The sequence below is a fragment of the Sapajus apella genome, unplaced genomic scaffold, assembly GCF_009761245.1.
Source record: "Sapajus apella isolate SASKATOON/1434 unplaced genomic scaffold, GSC_monkey_1.0 scaffold2, whole genome shotgun sequence".
Taxonomy (NCBI): Eukaryota; Metazoa; Chordata; class Mammalia; order Primates; family Cebidae; genus Sapajus; species Sapajus apella.
In genome coordinates, this window is record NW_022436942.1 from 25,314,824 (window position 1) to 25,321,745 (window position 6,922).

General features: G+C 43.7%; 1 pseudogene; it reads right to left on the reverse strand.

The window, feature by feature from the left end:
* Nucleotides 1-1,476: 1,476 nt before the first annotated feature.
* LOC116556014 lies at nucleotides 1,477-4,293 on the reverse strand (annotated as a pseudogene).
* Between the last annotated feature and the right edge of the window lie 2,629 nt (nucleotides 4,294-6,922).

The window sequence follows — 6,922 nt, forward strand, 5'->3', positions numbered from 1 at the left end:
CCACTGCATCCAGCCTTTTTTTTTTTTTTTTTTTTTTTTTTTAAGAGACAGGGTCTTGGTCTGTCACCCAGGCTAGAGTATAATGTCTCACTACAGCCTCAAACTCCTGGGCTAAATGATCCTCGTGCCTCAGCCTCCTGAGTAGCTAGGACTACAGGTATGTGCTGCCACATGCCAACCTAACTTTTGGGTTTGGTTTTTTTGTTTTGTTTTGTTTTTGAGACAGAGTCTCACTCTGTCACCCAGGCTGGAGTGCAGTGGTGCAATCTCATCTCACTGCAACTTCCGCCTCCCGGTTTCAAGCGATTCTCCTGCCTCAGCCTCCTGAGTAGCTGGGATTACGGGTGGCTGCCACCACACCCAGCTGATTTTTGTATTTTGAATAAAGACAAGGTTTTGTCATGTTTGCCAGACTGGTTTCAAACTCCTGACCTCAAGCGATCTGCCCACCTCGACCTTCCAAAGTGCTGGGATTAGAGGCTTGAGCCACCGCCCAGCCAAGGCATAAGTGATTCTTTCCTCCACCCTCCTCACACATGTGTGTGTTTTCAGTGAAAGGCTAATCAGAGACTCCAAAGAATGCAACTGTTTGTCTCTTATTTAACTATGACACGGAAGCCTTCTCCCCCGTCTTGAGTTGTCCCACCTTTCCAGACTGAACCAATGTACATCTTACACATATTGATGTCTCATGTCTCCCTAAAATGTATAAAACCAAGCTGTGGGCTGGGCGCAGTGGCTCAGTACTGTAATCCCAGCATTTTGGGAGGCTAAGGCAGGCAGATCATGAGGTCAAGAGTTTGAGACCAGCTTGACTAACTTGGTGAAACCCTGTCTCTACTAAAAATACAAAACAGCCGGGTGTGGTGGCATGTACCCATAATCCCAGTTGCTCAGGAGGCTGAGGCAGGAGAATTGCTTGAACCCAGGAGGCAGAGGTTGCAGTGAGCCGAGATCGAGCCACTGCACTCCAGCCTGGAGACAGAACCAGACTCAGTCTCAAAAAAAAAAAAAAAAAGATATGGGAAAATGAAACTTTAGGGAAAGGTAAAGTTCCTAGGTAAAGTCTCTTTTTGTAGCAGAGGTAATAATTGCAGTGATTTGCCTCTTCAAGATACTAATTTACTAAGTTTGACAAGCTGATTAGGGGGACAATACCAGAATGAAAGAGTTTTTGTTTGTATTTCAGTCTGTTTATAGGGATGAGGTCTTGCCATGTTCCCCAGGCTGATTTTAAATTCCTGGCCTCAAGGCATCCTTCCACCTTGGCCTCCCAAAGGACTAGGATTACAGGTATGAACCACTGTGCCCAGGCTTAAAGAGGGTTTCTTTTTTCCTCCATTCCTTTAATTTTGGGACTTCCTCCTCAAGTAAAACAAATCAAAACACAGTTTAAAATATACTAAACACCTAGTTCTTTTTTTTTAATTTTTATTTCTATTGACTGGCAAATGTGGCCTCTTACACTGCTCCTTTTGTCTTTTATTTGGATTTGCTCATGACTTGACTTTAAAATAAAAATGTGTGTGTGTGTGTGTGTGTGTGTGTGTGTGGTTTTTTTTTTTTTTAAAGCAGGAAGCTATCCCTCAAGGTTTACAGATTCCAGTAACATGGATCTATTATAGTGTATTTGCTTATTATACTGGTTAGGATTAACAAATAAACATACCTCTTAGAGATTTGTATCTTCTATCAAGACTCCTACTGAGCAAAAAGCTTGGTAGACAGAGGTTAGAATCTAAAGAATACAGATATTAAAAAAAACCTATATTCTTAGTTGAGTACCTACCCTAAAGTTTAGGGCTCAACCCCATAAATGAGGATATATTTTAAAGACTATGACTAAAAACTACAAATTATACATCATTTTCTTCTCCTTGTTTTCCATGTCTTCCCATCACCACTGATATGTCAGTGATAGAGGAAAAGACTCTACAGTCTTTAGGTATTCCAAATGATTTGTTTGTGTACTAGAAAGAGTGACTATGTACTAAAGTACTTTATCTCTCTGAACCATAGCAGTACATTATAAAAAATTTTTAAAAAGGTTCAAGTTCTTATAAGGGAAAAAAGATTAAATATAAAAAATTTAGGTTATTATTATTAAACAAATTTAACCAAGAATCAAGAGAAATACTTTCCCTCTTGTCTTTTTTTCTCCCCCATCTCTCTTTTTTTATAAAAAGAAAAGTGCAGTCAGAGAGAAGGTGAATGAATAGATGGGAGCTAGGTAGAGGCACAGGAGAGGTTACTGGCTGCTAGTGATAATGCACAAACATGTGCCTTAAGAGTTCATCAGCTGAAGGTCTCAGTTTGGCCTCTACAAAAATCCGTTTGAGGAAATCTCGAGTATAGTCTCAGACATGAGGTGGCAGCTTTGGGTTTGTTGGCTGAGTGGCGATTTTAAAGATGGCAGCCATTGCTTCAAATTCAGCCCAAGGAGGCTTTTCAGTTAGCATTTCTACCACAGTACATGCAACACTCCAGATGTCCGCTTTTCTTCCATAGCCTTCTCCATTGATTACTTCAGGGCTCATCCAGTATGGTATGCCCGTGACAGACTTCATTCCTGTCCCTGAGAGACAGATGGTCTGAAGCCGTTTGCTGGCCCCAAAAATCTCCTAGTTTGACGTTGCCTGTTGAATCTCGCAGGATATTTGCACCTTTGATATCTCTATGGACAATCATATTACTGTGCAAATAATGGACACCCTCCAGAATCTGACGGGTGTATTTCCTAGTCACATTCTCAGTAAGAGCACATATGCTTTTAATTCATCCTTAATTGAACCCCCTGGCATATATTCCATAAATATGGAAAGTGTTTTTTCCTGGGGATCCCTCAAACAGCCATAATACTGAACAATTCGCTCATGTAGCAAGTTTTTCAGCAACTGAATTTCACACTCAAGTGCGTTTACTTCCTTGCTGGTCTCAGGACTATCAGGATCAAATTGAACTTGCTTAACAGCCAATTCTCTTCCTGTATCAACATCATAACAGAGGTAGACTCTTCCAAAGGCTCCTTGGCCAAGCAGTTTGCCCAATCTCCAGTTGGTTGGGGTGTGAGGTGAACGGCTGGGTGGGCTGATGTCCATTACGGTCAGCATAGGATTGTCTATGTCACTTCCCTCCTTCTTATTCAACTATCATCATACTCTGGGGTAAAAATACTGCTTCCACTACTAGTACTTAAGGAGTGATCAGTAGGACTGAAACTCACAGGAGACCGGAAGCTGGTCCCCTGAGTCCTTCTAGCTCTTGGAAAAGTTTTACGACCACTCTTGATGATGATATGAACCATGATACTTTCTTGGATATGTTCCTCCTTTTCCAAATTTCTCAAAGATAGGGTTATCGTAATCTGAAAATTCCTGATGATTATCTGGGCAGCTCTGTGCCCTAGGCATTCGTGATTTTGGATAGCTCTCTCCATCCAAAGGACTATCAAGTGATGGACAACTTCCTGAGCCAGAATTTTCAGGACTGCTTAAAGAGAATGGATCCAACATTTAGTCCATGCTCTCTGGAATGAACTCTCCTTCACTGTTGATACTAGTGAATGACCCATTCCTGGCAACCTGGTGTAATTCATCTGGAATGTATCCTGGGAGAGGAGAACTTCTATCTTTACTATTATAGAAAGCCCTTTTTTCCTCTCTGCTACCGATATTGTATTGTCCAAATCTTCTAGTGATGGCAATGGTTCTAAATTAGGAGCCTGTGTACTTCCATTTATTACAAGTAATATCTTGAGGCTCTTCATATGAATACTACAATCCAGCAGTTCCACAGATTTGTCCAAGTCATCTTGAGTAGTTAATGGAATTACCAACTCGTTATTGGTATAATGTAGATCCATAGGCTGTCCAAAGGCAATTTTAGCTTTAGATCTCAGATCTTCCAGTTTAACAGGTCTGGGGAACTGAAGGATTCTTTTTTCTCCTCTATGTTCAAATTTGACTCGGACATCGTTCTGTTTTTTTGGTGATGAAGATTTCGCTTTTCTGGTTTCCTGCAAGGATAATGCTGGTTGACTGGCCTTATGAAGGACAGCCAAATCTTGCATGATTGAGTTCAAAGCTTGCTGATCATCCATCATGGCAAACAGCTCAACAATTTGAAAATTGGGAAAATGGTTCTCCCATCAGCATTCTTTATTACCAGTTGTGTGACCTCAGGCAAATGATTTAATCTTTCTTTGCCTTGATTTCCTTGTATCATGGAGATTCACGGCACAATAGCATATCAAGATTGCGGCTGCTCAGCTGGGATGTAGAGAGCCACAGGCCCAAGGAGGGGTCGCCCCTGCCGAACCCGCCCCTCCACCCGCCCAGTCACCGCGACCAGGTTGGGGGCTGCCGCTGGGCCCCAGGGTGCCGGAGGGGCGCGCGAGGAGTCTGGCACGGGCCGGTGGGCCAGGCCCTTCCATCTTTCACATGAAGCCCGGACCGAACGGAGTGGCGAGCGCGTGAATCCTTACGGCCGGCCGGGTCCTCCTGGCGCTCCTCGGTACTTCTCGCTGCTGCAACCCCGAGGCCCGCGGGGAGCTAGGCAGGAAAGGAGGAAGCCGCGGGCCAGCGTTGCAGAGACCGCACAAGAGGCGGGAGTGGCGACTCCGCGGACAGGGGCGCCAAGCGTACTGGTCTTCGTCCTCGTCGCCGCCGCGGGCCGTGCACCCCTCCAACCCTGCGCCCAGCGGCCGCAGCACCCTCGTCAGGCGCCGCCGCTGAGGGCAGGCAGCCCCGGGTTTTGTTTTTTGTTTAAGTTAGTTTTACGTTTTTTGTAGGGACAGGGCCTCACTATGTTGCCTAAGTCAGTCTCAAACTCTTGGCCTCAAGCAGTCCTCCTACCTCAGTCTCCCAAATTGCCAGGATTACAGGGATGAAACACACTGAACCTGGCCAAGGGCTTAATTTAATTTAATTTACTATTCGTTGAGACAGCTTCTCACTCTGTTGCTCAGGCTGGAGTGCAGTGTCCCAGTATCAGCTCACTGCAACTTATGCAGCCCGAGTTCAAGTGATTCTGGTGCCTCAGCCTCCGAAGTAGCTAAGACGACAGGCTACATACAGGTCGTGTACCGCCACTCACGACTGGCTAATTTTTGTTTTAGTAGAGACAGGGTTTTGCCATGTTGCATAGGCAATCTTGAACTCCTGGCCTCAAGTGATCCACCCTCGGCCTCCCAAAGTGCTGGGATTACAGGCGTGAACCACTTAGGCCCTGCCAACGGTTTTCGTTGTTTTGTTTTCTTTGAGACAGAATTTCACTCTTGTTGCCGAGGCTGGGTGCAGTGGGGTGATCTCGGTTCACTGCAACTCTGCCCTCTGGGTTCAAGCAATTCTGCTGCTTCAGCCTCCTGAGTAGCTGGGATTACAGGCGACCGTCACCACACCCCGCTAATTTTTTGTATTTTTAGTAGAGATAGTGTTTCATTATGTTGGCCACGCTGGTTTCGAACTCCTGACCTCAGGTGATCCACCCATCTTGGCCTCCCAAAAGGCAGGGATTACAGGCATGAGCCACTGCGCCTGGCCCAGCCAAGGATTTTAATAACCAATGGTTAATACAGTCTTATGATACTCTTTCAGATCTCTGAGCAAAAGTAAAACTTAATTCCCAAAAACCCACTTAATCTCATTTCTTTTTTTTTTTTTTTAATAAAGATGGGGTTTCACCTTGAAGGCCAGGCTGGTCTTGAACTCCTGACCTCAGGTGATCCACCCACCTCGGCCTCCCAAAGTGCTAGGATTACAGGCGTGAGCCACCACGCCCGGCCTCTCATTTCTTTTTTATGTGTTAAAAATGTTTTAAAAGGATAATAGCAAAAAATACTACAACACTCGTTTATGTATCTACTACCCAAAATGAATAAATAGTATCATACCTATTTTCACCTTCCAAGTGCCATTCTCCTCCCTTTCTCCTTCCCTTTAGGCATCATTTTTATATTAGTCTGCTTTCATTTTTTTTTATTTTAATTTTTTACTTTATTATTATTATTTTTTTTTATGAGACAGAGTCCCATTCTGTCGCCCAGGCTGGAGTGCAATGGCACGATCTCAGCTCACTATAACCTCCGACTCCCGGGTTCAAGTGATTCTCCTGCCTCAGCCTCCCAAGCAGCCGGGATTACAGTTGGTCGCCACAACACCTGGCTAATTTTTAAAATATTTTTAGTAGAGACAGGGTTTTACCATGTTGGCCAGGCTGGTCTCGAACTCCTGACCTCGGGTGATCTGCCCACCTTGGCCTCCCAAAGTGCTGGGATTACAGGCGTGAGCCACCATGCCCGGCAAGTTCATTGATTTAGCTTGCTGAATGGTGTTCCATCACATGAATACACCCCAGTTTACTTATCAGTTTGCTACTGATCAACTTTTACATTGTTTTTAGTGTTTCATTATTACAAACTCTGCATTTCAGGGAGTATCCTCCAACAGGTCTGCTAGTGCTAATGCATGAGAGTTTCTATTAAGCAATGTTTTTAGAGGTTTGTTTTGAAACCACTATGGAAATATGTTTTCTATTAAGGCCCATTTCATACATTAAATAAAAGTTTAACAAAATAATACCTCCCCTTGCTATAATCACTCTATTTCCTACTCTGTTGCACTCTGTCCTATTTCACTTTTATGAAATGCTGGACACGACTCACTGCATTGATTTTATGAGTCACTAATGGATTGAAAAACAGTGCTTTAAGGCATTTATCTGAAAGTAGACTTTCTAGATCAAAGAATAAGTGCATTTTCAACTTGAGTAGACAATATCAAGTTGCTCTCCAAAGTGGCTCTATCAGTTTTATAGGATATCAGTGCCCTAGTTTTTCCACATCCTCACCAACACTTAAAATGGTCAGAATTTTAGATTATTGATAGTCCTGTAGATGTGAAACAAATCTCATTGTCAGTTTAAT